At 36.4% G+C, this 21,156-nt stretch overlaps 1 protein-coding gene and 1 non-coding gene across 43 annotated transcripts in view; one reads left to right on the top strand and one right to left on the bottom strand.

Annotated features, from left to right (window-relative positions):
* The window catches only part of OPHN1 (oligophrenin 1), a 716,686-nt gene that overhangs the window by 395,122 nt on the left and 300,408 nt on the right, over positions 1-21,156 (top strand). The gene's annotated exons all lie outside the window — the stretch shown is intronic.
* On the bottom strand, positions 4,939-5,082 carry LOC114111835 (small nucleolar RNA SNORA79). Its single transcript, XR_003587573.1, has one exon. It is a non-coding gene; the product is annotated as a small nucleolar RNA SNORA79 (small nucleolar RNA).

Here is a 21,156-nt window from a genome sequence, read left to right as displayed (position 1 = left end):
AATTTTGCCTGTTTTGTGTATTAAAGTATCTCTAGTACCTAGAGTGGGCTTCCCTGGTGGCTCAGTGGTTAAAAAAATTCGCCTGCCGATGCAGGTTTGATCCCTGGGTCTGGGAAGTCCCTTGGAGAAGGAAATGGCAACCCATTCCAGTATTCTTGTCTGGGAAATCCCATAGACATAGGAGCCTTGTGGGCTATAGTACATGGGGCACAAAACAGACACAGCTTAGCGACTAAACACAATAACAGTACCTAGAGCAGTGTCTTTTACATAGTAGACTTCTCATTATTATTATTTGAAAGAATGAATGAATCATACTATGACAGTTTTATGTATCTTTAGAGTAGCATTGTCTAATAGGATTTTCTGCGATGATGGGCATGTTCTGTGTCTGCATTGTCCAGTACAATAACTGCTAGCTATGTTTGGCCATTGAAGACTTGAAGTGTGGCTAGTGCAACTGTAGAAGTATATTTTAAATTTTAGTTAATTTAATTTAGATTAAAATAACCAAATGTCGGTACGGTTGCTTGACAACCCAGGTTGAGAAAGTCATATGCCTTGCCGTGGAATCTTTTCATGGCTTATTTTTAATTTTTTTTATTTTCATTCATAGTGTTAATTCTACCATTCCTGACACTGCTATCATTTATCCTATATACTGTGTATGGTGTAAGCTTCATAGGTCTTTACAGAAACTCCCTTTGGTTATAATAGCTATTAGTAAACAAAGTTGGGAATTCTGAAATATTGTCTACAAATGAAATCAACTCCTCAGTTTTGCTTGATTTTGAAAATCAACATCTAATTTTATCCCCATCGTTCATTTCATATGAAATAATTAGCGTTTAAGATACACATTTTTGTATGTACATTTAATGCAATATTTTCTGCAAATAAATAGGATAAATTACTGATACATGTTAAAACATGGATAGACCTTGAAAACATACTGATTGAAAAAAGGCAATAATAAAAGCCTATATAAGATTACTTTTATATATAATTTCTGTAATAGACTAATTCATACAGAATGAAAGTAGATTAGTTTTTCCATAGAGTGGGGGGTGGGGAAGAGAAAAGAAAAATGGATAGTGACTGCTAAAAGTATGGTCTTTCTTCTACAAATAGTAAAACTCTTTAATAAATTATTGTGGTGATGTTTGTACAACTTTGTGAATTTTATCTAAAGGTCACTGAATTGTATAGTTAAATATTTATTTATGTGTGTGCATAAATGTACTTCTATATGCTTTTTTCTTGGCCTCCTCCCATAGACAGTTCTGATTCAGTAGACCTAAGATGGGAGTCTGTATTTTAAACAATTCAGTTTTAACCCAGATGACCAAAACTTATTTGAGAAATACTGTCTTAGGCAAGAATGTTTATTTCTTGTTTTACTTTTTTTAAAAAAAGAAATTTGTGCTGAAGTAAGGTGATGCATATCTTTATCTTTGGTATATACTAATACCTTGGCCTCCTTGGCTATATTTTGAACTAATTCAGATCTGGGTAATGTTGACACATTTTCTCTAAATGACAGGTCACTGCTACTTTAGGCAGACCATGACAGTTGCTGTGGGGTACTTAAATGGCTTTATCTTCTCAGTTGAAATTTCTTTTTCTATGATTTTCCTTTCAAAACTAAAATTGATATTTGTTATAGTATATCCTCTGCAATAGGTTTCAAAGTAATTGTAAAAGCACTTTCTCTACATTATCCTGTGTGCTTAGTTGCTCAGTCATGCCTGCCTCTTTGCGACCCCATAGACTGTAGCCCGCCAGGCCATGGAATTCTCTAGGGAAGAACACTGACATGGGTAGCCTTTCTCTCCTCCAGGTACACAGTCTTGAACTGTGGTCTCTTTCACGGCAGGTGGATTCTTTACCAGCTGAGCTGCCAGCGAAGCCCAATCTTCCTATTTCATTATATGCATCTCAGATGGTGGATTGGGTTATCTACTGAGATATTTGCAAGATAGCCTACATAGGCCAGTGTGTATCTACATGTGGTGGTAGGCTACCTGTTTCTGAATCATCTAGAATGTTTGTTAAACTTCCCTGAACCCAAGTTTCAAAGTCTCCAAAGGTAGAGCCTAGAAATATGCATAAATATTATACATACTAAAGTTTAAGAACCACTGACTTATGTAATGATCTTTGTCTTTGAATTTTCTAATATACGACTTGAGAAGAGTTTTAAATTTCTTCTAATTTTTCTTGTTTTATTTATTTATTTTTAAAATTTTTATTTTTACTTTACAATACTGTATTGGTTTTGCCATACATTGACATGAATCCACCACGGGTGTATATGCAATCCCAAACATGAACCCCCTCCCACCTCCCTCCCCACAACATCCCTCTGGGTCATCCCCGTGCACCAGCCCCAAGCATGCTATATCCTGCATCAGACATAGACTGGCGATTCGATTCTTACATGATAGTATACATGTTTCAATGCCATTCTCCCAAATCATCCCACCCTCTCCCTCTCCCTCTGAGTCCAAAAGTCCGCTATACACATCTGTGTCTTTTTTGCTGTCTTGCATACAAGGTCATCATTGCCATCTTTCTAAATTCCATATCTATGTGTTAGTATACTGTATTGGTGTTTTTCTTTCTGGCTTACTTCACTCTGTATAATCGGCTCCAGTTTCATCCATCTCATCAGAACTTGCTTTCTCTAGGAAGGGTAGACTTTTGCTTCCATGCTTGTAGCTCCTAAGTTTTATTTGTTTGTTTTTACTTCATCTTGCTGTTTTAATAAGAACTGTACTTTTGCCATTTTTATGTCTAGTTATGCTTTTAGTCCTGCCCACTTCCCTGCTCTGATTTCTGGACTAATTAACTTTGTCAGTATGTAATTCATCTTGCTCTATGGACAAAACGTCTATTGTGTGTGTATATATACAGTATTATTGCTGCTAAATTTTTATTCATCTTTGGCTATTGTTTTAATAGGTGAAAGAAAATAGTACAGGCTCTGGAATCAGACTGTGTAGCTTTAAATTCTGACCCTACCTATTCCTAGTCATGTTGTTAGTTGAGTTAACTAATAATTCTGGGCATCTATTCCTCCATAGGTAAAAGGAGAAAAATAATAGTACCCACATCATATAGTTATATTGAGGAATATACCCATGTGAAGCATTTAACACAATGCCCAAAATATAATAAGTAATCAATACATGTTAGCTGATTTTTAAAATTTTTTTTAATGTTTATTTTTACTTTATTTTGCTTTACAATACTGTATTGGTTTTGCCATACATTGACCTGAATCAGCCACGGGTGTACATGAGTTCCCAATCCTGAACCCCCCCTCCCACCTCCCATCCTATATCATCTCTCTGGATCATCCCTGTGCACCAGCCCCAAGCTTCCTGTATCCTGTATCGAACACAGACTGGCGTTTCGTTTCTTACATGATAGTATACATGTTTCAATGCCATTCTCCCAATTTTTAAAGTAGGAATCTTAAATGCATATTTTGAACTCTGTACAGTACATCAGATAAATATTGCTATTAAAATAATCATCATCATTAATGAAGTGATTCTGTGAGTGAAGGGATCTACATATAGTGTCTCATTTAATCATCAGAAATTCACTAATCCTATCAATTTTTATAGACAAGGAACTGAGTTTCAGAATGATTACAAAATTTGACATAGACTGAAGTGAAGTGAAGTCACTCAGTTGTGTCCGACTCTTTGTGACCCCATGAACTGTAGCCTCCCAGGCTTCTGCGTACATGGGATTTTCCAGGCAAGAGTACTGGAGTGGGTTGCCAAAAGACTGCTGCTACTGCTAAGTCACTTCGGTCATGTCCGACCCTGTGCGACCCCATAGACGGCAGCCCACCAGGCTCCCCAGTCCCTGGGATTCTCCAGGCAAGAACACTGGAGTGGGTTGCCATTTTCTTCTCCAATGCATGAAAGTGAAAAGTGAAAGTGAAGTTGCTCAGTCATGTCCAACTCTTAGCGACCCCATGGACTGCAGCCTACCAGGCTGCTCCGTCCATGGGATTTTCTGGGTAAGAGTACTGGAGTGGGATGCCATTGCCTTCTCTAGTAGGTAGTAAATGGCTATGTGGACATCAGGCACCTGGTTTTCCTTAAAGAAAATCCTGTGCTGTTTTTTTCTTCCAGTTTTTTTGAGATTAATCAACATACAGCATCTTATAAGTTTAAGGTGGATAGTGTAATCATTTGACTTACATACATCATGAAGTGATTATCACAGTGTTTGTTGAACATCTGTCATCTCATACAGATACAAAATTTAAGAAATAGAAAAAATATTTTACTTGTGATGAGAATTTTAAAGATTCACTCTTGAAAACTTTTATCTGTAATATACAGCAGTGTTAATTACCTTTATCATGTTGTACATTATATTCCTAGTACTTATTTATCCGGTATTCCCAGCCTCATTTGTTTAAGAGACTACTCTTTGCCTTTTGGGTATTCTTGACTCTTTTGTTGCAAATCAGTTGACCCTATATATGTGGGTTTATTTCTGAGCTTTCTGTCCTTTTCTGTTAACCTATATGTATAACTTTATGCCAATACCATACTGTTTTAATTACTGTAGATTTGTAATGTATTTTGAAATCAAGAAGTTTGATGCCTTCACCTTTGTTTTTCTCAAGATTATTTTGGCTATTTGGTGTATTTTATGGTCCCATATGAATTTTATGATTTTTTAAAATATTTGTTTAGATACTGCCACTGAGGGTTTGATGAGGATGACATTGAATCTGTAGATCACATTGGGTAATATGAATACTTTAAAAAAATATTAAGTCTTCAAGTAAATGAAAATAAAATGCCTTTCCACATATTTGTGGCTTTAATTTTTTTTTCTTCTTCTTTTTTTTTCCTTTTTTTTTTCTTCTTCTTTTTTTTTCTTTTCCTTTTTTTTCTTCTTCCTAGGTGTTTGATTCTGCAAATTTCAGAGACTAAACAGATAATTCCATTATCCTAATATTCTCTGAGTGAAGAAAATCAAATTTTAATTTATGATGACCGAAAATCCTAGTGCCAGACCTGAAGGCAATAGGAGGAACAGTCATCAAAGTGGCTTTAATTTTTCATTAATATTTTGTAATTTTATGTGTATGTCTTTTACTTCTTTTGTTAAGTTTATTCCTAGGTACTTTCAATATTTTATTTTTTTAATGGTATAGTAAAGGGGATTGTTTTCTTCAGTTTTTGTAGCTATACAGTCAGAGAAGGCAATGGCACCCCACTCCAGTACTCTTCCTGGAAAATCCCATGGATGGAGGAGCCTGGTAGGCTGCAGTCCATGAGGTCTTGAAGAGTCGGACATGACTGAGTGACTTCACTTTCACTTTTCACTTTCATGCATTGGAGAAGGCAATGGCAACCCATTCCAGTGTTCTTGCCTGGAGAATCCCAGGGACGGGGGAGCCTGGTGGGCTGCCATCTATGGGGTCGTACAGAGTCAGACATGACTGAAGCAACTTAGCAGCAGCAGCAGCAGCAGCAGCAGCAGCAGCAGCAGCTATACAATATTATACAAGTTATAGGTACACAATATAGTGACTCAAAATTTTTAAAGGTTATACTACATTTATAGTTATAGCATATTGGCTATATTCCCCATGTTGCATGGTATATCCTTGTTGCTTATTTTATACATAATAGTTTGTACCTTTTACTCCTCAACCATTTTATTGTCCCTCCCACTACCCTCTCTGCATTGATAACCACTAGTTTGTTCTCTGTATCTGTGTCTGCTTTTTTTGTTGTTGTTATATTCAGTAGGGTTTTTTATTTTATTTTATTGATTCCACATATACATAGTATCATACAGTATTTGTCTTCTCTGTCTAACTTACTTCACTTAGCATGCATGCTCAGTGGCTCAGTCATGTCTGACTCTTTGTGACCCCATGGACTATAGCCTGCTGGGCTACTCTGTCTATTGCATTCTCCCAGCAAAAATACTGGAGTGGGTTGCTATATCCTCCTTCAGGGAATCTTCCCTAGAAATGGATCAAACCTGGCGTCTCCTGCATCTCCTTCATTGACAGGAAGATTCTTTACGACTGTGCCACCTGGGAAGCCCTCACTTAGCACAATGTCCTCCAATTCCATCCATCTTACTGCAAATGGCAAAATTTTGTTCTTCTTTATGGTTGAATAGCATTCCATTTTATCTCTGTCATCATCAGTATCTACATGCCACATCTTCTTTATCCATTCATCTATTTGTGGACACTTAGGTTGGTTCCATATTCTGTAAATTGCAGATAATACTGCTATGAACATTAGGTTTCATGTATCATTTCAAATTGCTATTTTTTATTTTTTTAAATTTATACCCAGAAGTCAAATTGCTGGGTCATATGGTAGTTCTATTTTTGTTTTCGAGAAATCCCCATACTGTTTTCCACAGAGGCTGCATACCAATTTATATTTCTGCCAACAATGTATAAGGACTGATTCCCTGTTCACCACATTCTTACCAATATTTGTTATTTGTGCTCTTTCTGATGATAGCCATTCTGACAGGTGTGAGATGATATCTCATTGTGGTTTTGATTTGCATTTCCCTGACAATCAGTGATGTTCAACATCTTTTCAAGTGTATGTTGGTCATCTGCATTTCCCATTTGGAAAAATATGTGTTTAATTCTTCTGTCCATTTTTAACTTCAATTGTGTGGGATTTTTCTGATGTTGAATTCTGTGAGCTGTTTATATAGGTTGAATATTAATCCTTCATCAGTCATATCATTTTCAAATATTTTCTCCCATTCTGAGGTTTTTGTTTTGTTTATGATTTCCTTTCCTGTGCAAAAGCTTCTAAGTTTAATTAGGTCCCAGTTGTTTACTTTTGTTTTTATTTTCGTTACTCTAGGAAGTGGGTCAAAAAAGATCTTGCTGTAATTTATGTCAAGGAGTGTTCTGCCTGTTTCCCTCTAAGAGTTTTATAATGCCCAGCCTTACGTTTAGGTCTTTAATACGTTTTGAGTTTATATTTGTGTATGGTGTTAGGGAATGTTCTAATTTCATTCTTTTACATGTAACTGTCCAATTTTCCCAGTGCCACTTATTGAAGATACTGTCTTTTCTCCGCTTTATGTTCTTGCTGCCTTCATCTTCAGTACCATCCTGTTTTGATTATTGTAGCTTTGTAGTATAGTCTGAAGTCAGGAATCATGATTCCTGAGCTCTGTTCTTTCTTAAGAATTGTTTGGCTATTCACGGTCTTTTGTGTTTCCATTCAAATTTAAATTATTTTTTCTATCTATGTAAAAATGCCATTTGTTCTGATAGGAATTGCATTGAATCTATAGATTTCCTTGGACAGTATAGTCATTTTAACAATATTGATTCTTCCAATCCAAGAACATGGTATATCTTTCTGTTTGTGTTGTTTTCAATTTCTTTCATCAGTGTCATATAGTTTTCCAAATATAGGTCTCTTGCCTCCTTCAGTTCAGTTCAGTCACTCAGTCGTGTCCGACTCTTTGTGACCCCATGAATTGCAGCACGCCAGGCCTCCCTGTCCATCACCATCTCCCAGAGTTCACTCAGACTCACGTGCATTGAGTCATGATGCCATCCAGCCATCTCATCCTCTGTTGTCCCCTTCTCCTCCTGCCCCCAATCCCTCCCAGCATCAAAGTCTTTTCCAATGAGTCAACTCTTCGCATGAGGTGGCCAAAGTACTGGAGTTTCAGCTTTAGCATCATTCCTTCCAAAGAAATCCCAGGGCTGATCTCCTTCAGAATGGACTGGTTGGATCTCCTTGCAGTCCAAGGGACTCTCAAGAGTCTTCTCCAACACCACAGTTCAAAAGCATCAATTCTTCGGTGCTCAGCGTTCTTCACAGTCCAACTCTCACATCCATACATGACCACAGGAAAAACCATAACCTTGACTAGACGGACCTTAGTCAGCAAAGTAATGCCTCCTTACGTATGTTTATTTCTAAGTATTTTATTCTCTTTGATGTGATGTTAAATGGGATGGTTTCCTTAGTTTCTTTTTCTGATCTTTCATTGTTAATGTATAGGAATGCAACAGATTTCTGTATATTAATTTTATATCCCATAACATTACAGAATGCGTTGATGTGTCCTAGTAGTTTTCTGGCAGCATATTTAGGATTTTCTCTGTACAGTATCCTGTCACTTGTTAACGGTGACAGTTAAAGGAGATTGTTTTCTTAAATTCCTTTACAGGTAGTTCCTTGTTAGTCTACAGAAATTCAGTTGATATGTTGATTTATATGTTAATTTTCTATCCTGCAACTTTACTGAATTAGTTTTTAGTTCTAAAACTTGATTATCAGCACATAAGATTGTGTTATCTGCAGAGACAATTCTCCTACTTCCTTTCTGTTCTGGATGCTATGAATTTTTTTCTTGCCTAATTGCTCACTTCAGACTTTCAGTACTATTTTGAATAGAAATGGTAAGAGTTGACATCTTTATCTTTTTCCAGATCTTAGATAAAAAGTTTTCAGGTTTTCCACATTGAGGATGTTTGCTATGGGACTTTCCTATATGGTCTTTATTATGTTTAATTTCTTTCGATACCTAGTTTGTTGAGAGCTTTAAATCATGGAATTGTCTTGAATTTTATTCAATGTTTTTTTTATGCAGGTGTTGAAATGATCATATATTTATCTTTTTTTTTTAACATGGTGTATCATATATATTAATTTGCATATTTTGAACTATCCTTGCATCCCAAGGATAAATCTGACCTCCATCACAACTGAAAGGAACAAGCTGCATTCACATAGAGAGAATCTCAGAAAAATTATGCTGGTGGAAAATTCTGAGCCTTCAGTTCAGTGGCTTTATACCTGCCATGAACAATATGCCTGGACATTAATTTAATATGTGTTGGCTACAACTTGGTATAGCTTCTCATGAATTGGTTTCTTCTATATTCATTCATTCATTCATTCTCATAAATTTGTTTCTTCTATATCCTGCCACTCAATGATGTAATAATATTTTGACAGTTTGCAAGGAACTTGGAAAGGTAAGTGTATGTGGTGATTTTTTCTTGTGGCTTAGTCAGTTATTTCAATTGCATGGGTTTCAGGGCTGCAGGTGCAAGACCAAGGAATTACTTAGTGGAGTGATTAAGACTGGCAGGGTCTGATTCATCAAAACATCAAATGTGGCTTTGTTAGTCTTCATAATAATATTCCTAAATTTGGGAATCTTCGCAAAGCATCTGCAGGACCAAATTACGTTTTCCAACAGTTATATGCTCTTTCTCTTTAATAAGCCTCTTCTTCCAGTAAAGTTCTATTCTATGACTGTTTTAGTATCAAGACAAATATTTTGCAGACTGGATTATATTGATATTTTATTTTAATTTTAAAAGTAATTAAAAGATTTCATGGACCTCTAAAAATATTATGGGCCCTAGACATAAAACTTATTACTGTGTGTAGTGGATGTCAACCTTGGATATATGGACATATTCCTCATGATATATATTATTGCCCTTTGTGATTTTTATTGTCATTGACTTATGAATCCTTAACCATTACTGTGATTACTTCCTTGTAATATTAATAATTTTCTTTACAACTGAATGTGTGTGTATGTCACTCAATCGTGTCTGATTCTTTGTGACCCCATGGACTTAGCCTGCCAATGTCCTCTGTCTATGGAATTCTCCAGTCAAGAATACTAGAGTGGGTTACCATTCCCTTCTCCAGGGGATCTTCCCGACTCAGGCATCGAATCCGGGTCTCCTGCATTGCAGACAGATGCTTTACCATTTGAGCCACCAGGGAAGCCTCCTTTAAACTATATTGAAACTATGATGAAATATTTTTTCATCAGTTTCATTATAGAATAAGAACTATTTTAGAACCTCAGCTTTTTCCATTTCATTTTCATTTTCTATTTAATATCCTGCCATTTTTGCAATATTACCATTTGAGCTCTCAGATGTTGGGAAGGTCTTCTCAGATCAAGCCTTTGGTGTAGCATACTATTTTTGTTTAAATATATTTCAAAGGATCAAGTTGAATCCATTTGATGTCCAGTGACAGCACTGGGGAGACATGACAACACAGGCTGGAAAAGAAAAATTCACACAAGTGAGGATTTTTTTTAATTGTGAAAAAATGGGAGAAATAAAAATCAGCATGTTATAAATTCACACAATGAAATACTACACAGTGATTACCGTGAACAAACTGTTAAAAGAGTTGGAAAACTCTATAAAGAGCAAAACAGTAAATAGTTTAATTATTTATGGTTGTATGGTCTTTGTCTCAACTACTTTACTATGCTGCTATAGTTAGAAAGCAGCTGTAAATAATATGTCAGCTAATGAGAGTGGCTCTGTTCCAATAAAGCTTCATTTACAAAAACGGGCGGTAGACTGTTTTTGGCCCAATGATAATAATTTGCTGACCCTTAAACTAAAGCAGAATATATCAGCATGTATAAGTATCAGACATGTAATTTACTAGAAAGATTCATAGATTGTATTACCATTTGGAAAAGTTTAAATACCTGCAACGTATATGTTTATGTATATGTGTGTGTGTGTGCACACCTACATTCGTGTGTGTGCACATATGCATGGGGATGATGAACACTGTATTCATGATACCTATTATTTAGTAGAGTGAGTAAATTTAATTTCTTTATAAGAGCTATCTGATGGAAATATGGCATCATCTTAAAATATGATTAGTATATGAGTGTTTGCTTTATTTTTTCTTTGTATCTTCATGTTTGAAATATTTTACAATAAAAACTACACTGGCAAAGCCAATCAAAACATATTTTCAGGCTGAATTTGACTCAGATGCCATCACTTTGCCACCTCTGCTGTTTATGCATCCAAGCATTCTAAAGGATACCAACATCATGGAAAATAATGAGTCTTTATGTTAACAGGTTGGAATCTATTCCATATGTATCTGGAGGTTTTAATGTGTTAACAGTCATTGACAGGTGCTCTGGATATTAACCAGAATGTAAGCTACTTTTCATCAATATAACCTTTCTCTTTCTTTGCAAAACTGTTACAGAAGTTATTGACAACATATATATCATAGTTACCGTTTTATGATTTTATTCTCTAGCTTTCCATTTCCTCTGTCATTTTGTGGATTCTTAGACTCAGCTTGTTCCAGTTAGAACTAATTATTTTAAAATCCAGTTAACCACCTCTCCTCATCATGGAAGCCTTTTATCAGACTTGCCTCTAGACATCCCAGCACTATCCTAGAAAATTTGGAAAGCATTGTGCCTTTTTAACAATATGATGTTCTATAGCCTTTGTTTTTCTTGGTCCAATATCAAGGCTGGGTAGCTTTTTTGTTGGCCTTGATCCTGTTAAGAGTCATGAAGTGATCCATATATTGAGCTCTATTAGGGCAGAGATTTTGCTTTATTTCCTGCTATCTTCTTATTCATATGTGTGTATATATCAGATTGTATATAATATGCTATGTGTTGCTTCATTCAATTTCATGTGTTAGATATATTTTATAAACCTAAACATGCAAATGCCAACTTGTGGTTTTTTAACTGAAATTTGTTTTTATAACTATGCCAATTTTCTTTATACTTAATATTTATATCTGTGATGTTATCATTTCCATGGCATTTTAGTACATTACTCTCTATACTTGCCACCCTTTATGGTACAGTGCAACTAGTCAGTGTCAATTGAGTTATTAAAGACTGAAAAGGAAATTTTATTTCTTCTTAAACTAGTCCTGAAAATGTACTACCTATATGTATTGGGGATCTCAAAAACTACCCCCAGTTTGGTTATTTGCTAACAGGAGTCAGAATTCAGAATATAGTCATACTCATAACTATGATTTTTTATAGTCAAATGATAGGAAAATTAGCAAAGGGTAAAGGCACATGGGGTAAACTTGGCACAAGTTTCCAAGAGTTCTCTTCCAGTGGAGCAACAGAATGTGCTCTTGATTCCTCCAGCACTGAATTATGACAATACATGTGAAGTATTGTCTACCACAGGAGCTCATTAGGTTTTTATTGGTAGCTGGTCATGAAGACAGCTTCATCCCAGCATGCACCAGAATTCTAGACTGCCAGTGAAAAGCAGGTGTTCAGCATAAACCATGGTGTTTGTACAACCAGTCTAGGCACAATGAGCCACTTTTATCAGTTCTGGAAATGATGGAAACACTTCCAAAATTCGAAGTTCCCAGACACCAGCCTAGGACATACCTTGAGAGGAGGCCTTTCTAAGGATAGCAGTCTCAGGTCTGTTACGTTAACTTCTTTCTGTACACAATATGAATATAATTCTATATGAATTTCCCTAAGTGATTAGCTTAATATAGGAAGCCTATTTTGGCATACTGCCTATCAGTGAAAGGGAGAAGATAGAAGCTCATAACACATAAAAATGTTTGTAAGGTAAATGGATATTAATATCATTGATTGGTTTGTTAGATTATGCATTTATCCAGGTCCTTTTCCCCATGTTTTAAAATTTCAAAAGTGGTGATTATCTGTCAGCCTCCAGTAACAGAAGATATAGGTATACCTTCATTTGGACTATACCAATTATCCCATTTAGAATGCTGTCAATATGATCCCAGAAATGGTATGTCTGCTGACCTTTTGAGTATTCACTATCTCCTCACTTAGCCTCACTATCTCAATTGCAGATGGGCCCTTGTGATTACCAAGCCCCAATTTCCCAAAGATGAAATCAAATTTCATTTTGTTGTTACTTAAGATCTTTTCCTTTTTCTCCTCCTTGATAGTTTCAACTCTATGCCTTTACCACTAAGCAGAACTTCAAACTTCCTCTAATCAGCTTCTCTCTTTAACTAATGTGAAGATTCCTTTTCCTACATTCTATCTCAGAATGCAGCTTGTTGATTTTATATTTAGTACACTGTTATACATATAGCATGTTTATTAGAAAGTTTCCACTGATGCCAAGCACTGAGCAGTCTTGTTATATGCCACACATAGGGGGTGATTCTAAAAAGTATTATCAAATATTGATTTCTGTAGGTATTTTGGGGGCTTCCAGAATCTTCACTGATAGCCCAGTATTCCTTAGGAAAAGAGGAGGTTTTCACGTTTGAATCCAAGATAAAGAAACTTATGGAGAAGGCTTGTTCTATATGGCACTTAGTATAGAAGATAACAGGCCACAAACTGTATCAGTTGACTAATATGGGGAAACAAAGCAACTGAAATCAGACAAGACAGAACGATCCTTACAGGACAATATGTACCAAGAACAGTGGCTAACTTTTCATCTAAGTTTTTGAACTTGAATGTATGATTTCCATTTGACATTTTAATTTTTATGGAGTGAGTCTGATAGTAGATTTTCATTAAAGAAAAAGAAGCATAGCCACAATTCAAGTGCTGGCCATACTCCATTCTAGCAAAACTTTCACATGTATATTATATCTCGAATATTCTCAATATTGTTATAAATAATTCCTAGTCACTTTTCTTAACTTTCCAGAGGTAAAGTCAAATATAAAAGAGACTAGGGCAATGTATAAAGTAAAACTTTGATGAGTCCTGTTTCTTGGCTGCTCAGACAGTAAAGAATCTGCTTGCAAGGCAGGAGACCTGGGTTCTATCCCTGGATTGAAAGATACGCTGGAGAAGGGAAAGACTACTGACTCCAGTATCTGTCCTGGAGAATTCTACGGATAGAGGAGCCTGGCAGGCTAGAGTCCATGGGATCACAAAGAGTCAGACATGACTGAGTGATTTACACTCAGATTTTACCTAATTTAACTACTTCCTAATTGTTCTCCTTTTTTATATTCTTCACCACAGATTAGTGAGTATGGATAATTTATCTCAAGATTTTATTTCATAAATCTCTAAAATAATGATACCATTTACCAATAAATATTCATCCTCCCCCAAATTAAAGCCAGCTGGGAAAATGTTTCATTCCTTTTAACTATTAATTACATACTTGTCCCTATCTCATTTTATTATAATGCTTTATTTTCATGTATGACTCTTACACTACACTATATGTTCTTTAAGACTTTGAATAATCCTTTCTCGTTTTCATTTGTGTAACACCTAAACACCTTTATAAAAGTCAGCATGCTTTTGCAAGAATTTCCCAGAGTATTCATGGCCTGGAAGATTGCTGTTTGTGTCATAAGTCCTGTGTCAGCACCATCAAAATATGGACTAGGCACTCTTAGATTTCAGTCAGCTAAATAGATGCTTAACCAACATTTGAAAGACCATCGAGGAGAATTAGGGAAGGGGACAATATCAGAACCCCAGGGCCTATTTGCCAGGGGCTTAGTCGTGGGCATCATCCCTGGGACTGTCCAGACTCTGTCTGGCAACTGTCCAGGCAACTGTCTCATTTTTAACTCTTCTGTGCTTCCCTCTCTAATTCCCTTTTTCTGAGCAGCATCACATTTTCTGCTATTAAATTGTCACCAACTTCATTTTCTCTTCCATTTTTGGCTTTTCCTTTCCTGGCCAGAATGTTCTTTTGGTTTCTTCTGGGGACTTTCTTGTCCAGAAATCTCAGATTTCAAACCCTTTTTGTGAAATACTATATTCCCAATGGGAATGAGCCAGTCCAAACAACTATAAACCTCATATTTCATTGATTCTAGGAATTACACCATTTTCACATTTTAACTTCTGTTAAATTTGAATTCAGTCTTATAATTTTTCATATGTCACAGTATAGTTGGCAGAGTTTTTTTCTTTCTCAGTAGTATAAAAATGAAGATGGAAATTACAATTAAAGCCATGTTAGATTTGAAGTAGCAGTGATTTTTAAAAAAATACACAAAGTTACACTGGTAACCTGCACACACAAATTTTGCTTGCATGTAATTTCTCTTTTCTTGCCTGACCTCACCACATTGCTTCATACTGGCCTGTTAAATCAGAATAACAAATAGCCTTCACTCTGGTCTGAGTCTTCCCTGTTATATACGTCTCTCTTGAGTCTGCCAGTTTAATGTTTGCTGAATATTTGCTTGAGCCAAGCATGGTGGTAAGGATAGAAAGATGAGCAAAATCAGAAATAGTTTTTGCTGTTTTGATTATAGACTCTTTTAAGATAGTGTTATTGATTAGAATTATAAATTGGTCTGATAATAGGCCAGATCATTCACTGGTTCCAGCAGTACATAGATTCCTCAATTTTTCCATCTTTCACAAGGAAGAAACTATTCTGGGTGATCATTTTGGACTTGTGTCCAATGAACCTGTAAAGATATGGCAACAGTTTGACTTGACCACTTCAAGTTGATTTATCTCTTTCATGGCATCATTTGTTATCTCTCTAAGTTTTTCTTCCTAATGTGCAGATCCAGTCTGTTTCAAAGGAACTATAATAAGTCCAAATACAATTTCCTCAGGGTTTGATTTTTCTCATTACTCATAATAATAATTTTAAATAGTTCTAAGGAGTATTGCTCAGAGAACGTGTCAGCTAGCACTTGCTCTGCCCTACAGGGGAGCTGTGACTTAAGTTATTCTCAAGAGATCGGTGTCTGTGTAGATATACCTCAGTGCCCTACCTGTTTTCTTAGTCTTCTATGTTTTATGTATAACTACTTTCCCTTGATACAACAAGTACCCAATATTCACTCTCTTGATATGTGCCTGCCCATGATGAGGTTTTTTTTCTTTTTGAAAATTTTTGTTGAGATATAACTGACATATTTTGAACATATATTGAACCTCTCTACCCAGCACCTTGATTCAGCATGTGTCTACAAGTAGTTAGCCTTGTTTCAGTTATACCATCACCCACTTTCTCCTCCATCTGCTGAATTATTTATTTTTCCTTTAAAAAATTAGTGAAGTATAGTTGATTTACAATGTTATTTTAGTTTTAGATGTACAGCAAAGTAATTCAGTTGCTGTACTTAGTCGCTCAGTTGAGTCTGACTGCGAGCCCATGGACTGTAGCCCGCCAGTCTCCTCTATCCATGGAGATTCTCCTGGCAAGAATACTCAAGTGGGTTGCTATGCCATCCTCCAGGGGATCTTCCCACCCCAAGGATCAAACCCAGGTCCCCTGAATTGCAGGCGAATTCTTTACCAGCTGAGCGGGGATTCCCTGGTAGCTCAAAGGGTAGAGTCTGCCTGCAATGTGGGAGACCCGGATTAGATCCCTGGGTCAGAAAGATCCCCTGGAGAAGGAAATGGCAACCCACTCCAGTATTCTTGCCTGGAAAATCCCCATGAACAGAGGAGCTTGGCAGGCTGCAGTCCATGGGGTCACAAAGAGTCGGACATGACTGAGTGACTTGACTTTCATTTCCATATATATATATATATATATATATATTTCAGATTAGTTTCCATTACATGTTATTACAAGATACTGGATATAGTTCCCTGTTCATGACTGCTAAGTCACCTCAGACGTGCCTAACACCCCATGACCCCATGGACTGCAGCCCCCAGCCCCCCACCCACCCCTGCCCTGTCATCCACGGTATTCCCCAGGCAAGAACACTAGAGTAGGCTGCCACACCTGGCTGTTTTTTCTTTCTTTCAGTTTATTTGTGTAAATAAACTAGATTGTTTATCCTGTAGAATATTCCACATTTTTCTAATTTCATCACCAGATACAGTCTGTCTGTCACCAAATACAACCTCTGTTCTATAAGCTGCTATTTTGATTTAGAGATTTGATCAGTGTGGTAGGTTCTATTTATGACACATACTTTATAGGCAGTGTTTATGTGGCCATATTCAGTTTTAATATTATGGATAAATCAGGCAAATTGCCTGTTTTAGTTTTATTTTATTCTATTTTTTATAGCATTTTGATTAACTGCATAGACTCTGTAACCAACTTGCCTGAGTTTGTATCCAAGTGTCATAGTTTAGTTCCTGTATAATCTTGGACAAGTAATTCCACCTCTCATTGCACTTTTTCTCATCTATAGATTGGGCATAGTAATAGCACCTAATTCATAATGTTTTTGTGAGGAATAACAGTTAAATATGTGTACTGCATTTAGAATAGTACCTTGGCACATGATAGGTGTTAATGCTTACTAACTATTAGACTGTTATATTTTTTATTTCTGTATCATCTGATATGTTATAGCCAGAATTTCCATATTACCAAACTCCAGGGATCACCATTTATTTCTGGGCATTGTGAATGATGTTCATCTGGTAGAGTATACATTGTACAGTCTGTGTGGCCATATGTGGAAACCCAGATGTAGCCTCACATCGTTCAGCTTTTATGTTTTCCAGCAATATTTTGCAAACTAGATTTAGTCTCCATGTGAATTTCTTGTTAGCAAACATATATATCAACTGCTTTATTTCTATCCTCCTCTTCCTTGAAATGTGCATGTATATGCACCCATATGTACATATCCCTTTAAAGTCAGAGCTAAGCAATACTGCTCATACAACCTCTCTCCTAGCCTTGTGATGTTAAGATCAAGTGTCTTTGGTGCATTCCACTTAACATTCCATAGTATACATCCATGGAGAGTTGAGGTTTTCAGTCACATACCAGCAAATTAGACGTCTCTATTCCTAGTTACCCATGTAGTCATTTTCAGCAATCTCACAATTTTTTTTTCTGTATCTTTCCTTAAAATATGGCCAAGCAATGCAAGATAGATGCCTTCAGAATGAAGACCCTGTGGAGTGGCCTAAAAAATCTGGATTTCTTAATTGTTGCCAAGCTTAATAGTTCCTCTGGGAGCAATTTACTTCTCTGTTTTTCCTCAGTTCTAGCATGGGAGCCATTAATGGAAAAGTACATCTTTCTAGATTGCGCTCAAGAGGGCAAGTGAGAGGGGAGAAGGAATCAGTCACTAATAAAATCTTACTCGTATCCTTTCTAATTTAACAAAAAGACAATATAATTTCCACAAATGTGGCACCAAAGAATTAAGGAATGCGGAATCCTCATTTTTAAAGTTTTCTAACTCACAGCTAATTCACTCATGCACACACACACATACATACATACATGCCCAACTACCTAAATAATATATAGTTACAATAATCCGTTCATTAAAAGTCAGCCATGGGCTTAGTTGAAGCAATAGCAAATTTAGCTTATTGGGTGGTTTAGATGGAATGTGCCCAGCAAGGTCCTATTACACAGAGCATTTAGGAAAGCCCAAGAAAACTCTCTGGTGATTTAATTATTATATTCTGGATAATTACCATTAACCATAAATCAGTTTCAGATTGAACCAGAATATGCTTGATATTGAAGTAGGGGTTGATTTGATAATCTGTATTATCTAAGGTCACCATTCTGTTGACTAAGGTCTGCTTATGGGTCATAAGCCAGTCAAGGCTTTACCCAAACTTATCCATGAGGGCAAATGCAAATTCAAATTTTAAAATGTTCTTTATAAACCAGTCTCTCTTGTCTTCCTTTCCTATGATTTAATTCATTTTTTCATGATATAGGCTTAGTTAGTATTACCTATAACCATTCAATCTACCAAAGACATGCTGTCATGCTTTGACAATACAATGGAAATTGACAGAGTTAGCCCTGGCAAATATAGAAATCACTGTAATGTATTGATTCATCCTGTCTCATATTATATCACCCCCCAATAACACACCTGCTCTTATTCATAGATGTATTATTATTCAATAATTTTTATACAGTGCAAATTTTACACATATTTACTTATTCATCATAGCAGTGACACTGGTACACACATAGACAATATATTGAAAAATTCTGAGCCTTTTTCAAGACATTGGCTTGAAGGACTTTCCTGGTGGTCCAGCGGTTAAGACCCTGAGCTCCCAATGCAGGGGGTACTGGTTCAGTCCGTGATCAGGGAACTAAGATTCTACATGTCACAGAGTATGGCCAGGGGGAAAAAAAAAGACACTGGCATGAAATCTTCCAAACACATGTTTCTCAAAACCTTTCTTGTAAAACATTTATTTATTCATACTCTGCCCTGACTCAAATTCAATTGTTGGCATCTAGTGATATATTCCAAACATAATCAACCAATTTGTCACTGTGATTTTACAACACAAAGAAATATCATTGATTTGGCAGTTACTATATGCAATGATATGTGCTAAACATTTTGTAAATATAAATTCATTTAAACCTCACATCATGTCATCGAATCAGATTTTTTATTATTATCTCATTTTACAGATGAAATAACTTAAGGCACAAAATTTAAGTAGATTCCAAAAGTTAGAACCAGGATTTGAACCCAACCTTTTTGTGTCTAGTGTCCATGATTTTAAAACTACCTTTTGTAATACACTGCCACTTTTGCTTCTAAGGGCTTCCCTGGTGGCTCAGAGGTTAAAGCGTCTGACTCCAAAGCAGGAGACCTGGGTTCGATCCCTGGGTCAGGAAGATCCCCTGGAGAAGGAAATGGCAACCCACTCCAGTATTCTTGCCTGGAGAATCTCATGGACAGAGGAGCCTGGTAGGCTACAGTCCACCGGGTCGCAAAGAGTTGGACATGACTGAGCGACTTCACTTTCACTTTGCTTCTAAAATTGTGACTTGTTAGGCTTGCCTTTATTTCTTTCTGTTACAACTTGGCTGATAGGATCTAGTACAGCATAGTCCAAAAGAACTTTCCTGCTGATGGAAGCAGTTTTTATCTATACTGTCTAATATGGAAACCAGCAGGCATAATGTTATTAAGCATTTGAAATATGACTAGTGAGAATAAGGAACTGAACACTTAACATGCCATATGTAGCTAGTGCTGACTGTAATAGCATAGGTTTTAGCACAATACCTGGCATAGGGATGACATGAAGTAAGCATTTGTTGGATGAAGGAATGGCCCTCAGATTTATTTCTCCAGCCCAGATCTCTCCCCTAAACTGCTTATTTGGAGCACCTCCAAACTTATTATGTATAAAGTGAACTACTAATTTACCCCTCCAAATCTATTGTTTCCACAGATTTCTCAATTTCAGTTTTTTTTTTTTTTAACTCTCTCAAGCTAAAAGTTCAGTTCAGTTCAGTCACTCAGTCATGTCCGATTCTTTGTGATCCCATGGACTGCAGCACGCCAGGCCTCCCTGTCCATCACCAATTCCTGGAGCTTACTCTTACTCATGGTCATCGAGTCAGTAATACTGTCCAACCATCTCATCTTCTGTTGTCCCCTTCTCCTCCTGCCTTCAATCTTTCCCACCATCATGGTCTTTTCCAGTGAGTCAGTTTTTCACATCAGGTGGCTAAAGTATTGGAGTTTCAGCTTCAACATCAGTCCTTCCAATGAATATTCAGGACTGATTTCCTTTAGGATGGACTGGTTGGATCTCCTTGCAGTCCCAGGGATTCTCCAGAGTCTTCTCCAACACCACAGTTCAAAAGCATCAATTCTTTGGTGCTCAGTTTTCTTTACAATCCAACTCTTATATCCATACATGACTACTGGAGAAACCATATATTTGACTAGATGGACCTTTGTTGGCCAAGTAATGTCTCTGCTTTTTAATATGCTGTCTAGGTTGGTCATAGCTTTTCTTCCAAGGAACAAGTGTCTTTTAATCTCATGGATGCAGTCACTTTGCAGTGATTTCGGAGCCCCCCAAAAGAAAGTCTGTCACTGTTTCCTTTGTTTCCCCGTCTATTTGCCATGAAGTGATGGGACTGGTTGCCATGATCTTAGTTTTCTGAACATTGAGTTAAAAACTGTATAGCTAAAAACTGTAGAGTTATCTTTAACTTCACTTTTTCTTCTTCTCATAACTATGCATGAACAAATTCTACAGCTCTTTCTTCAAAATGTTTCTATATAACCTTACCATTTCTAACTATCTCCATTTTGTATGGCTGAATAATATTCAACCATATACCCACATTTTGCTTATCTGCAGATCAGTTGAGGAACATTGGTTTGTTTCCACATTTTATCTGTTATGAATAGTGCTGCTATGAAGCCAACATGATTTTGAAAAGGATCACATTGAATCTGTAGATCAATTTGTGAAATGGTGTCATCTTAACAATATTGTTTTCCAGTTGACGAACATGGCCTGTCTGTCCATTTGTTTGAGTCTTCTTTTCTAACAATGTTTTGCAGTTTTCAGAAATAAGTTTAGTACTTCTTATATTAGATTTATTCCTAAATATTTTATTTTTGATGCTATTGTAAATGAAATTGTTCTCTT

Source organism: Ovis aries, chromosome X (genome assembly GCF_016772045.2).
Source record: "Ovis aries strain OAR_USU_Benz2616 breed Rambouillet chromosome X, ARS-UI_Ramb_v3.0, whole genome shotgun sequence".
NCBI lineage: Eukaryota > Metazoa > Chordata > Mammalia > Artiodactyla > Bovidae > Ovis > Ovis aries.
The sequence above is the reverse complement of the archived record's forward strand: the minus strand, read 5'-3'. Positions and strand labels throughout refer to the sequence as shown.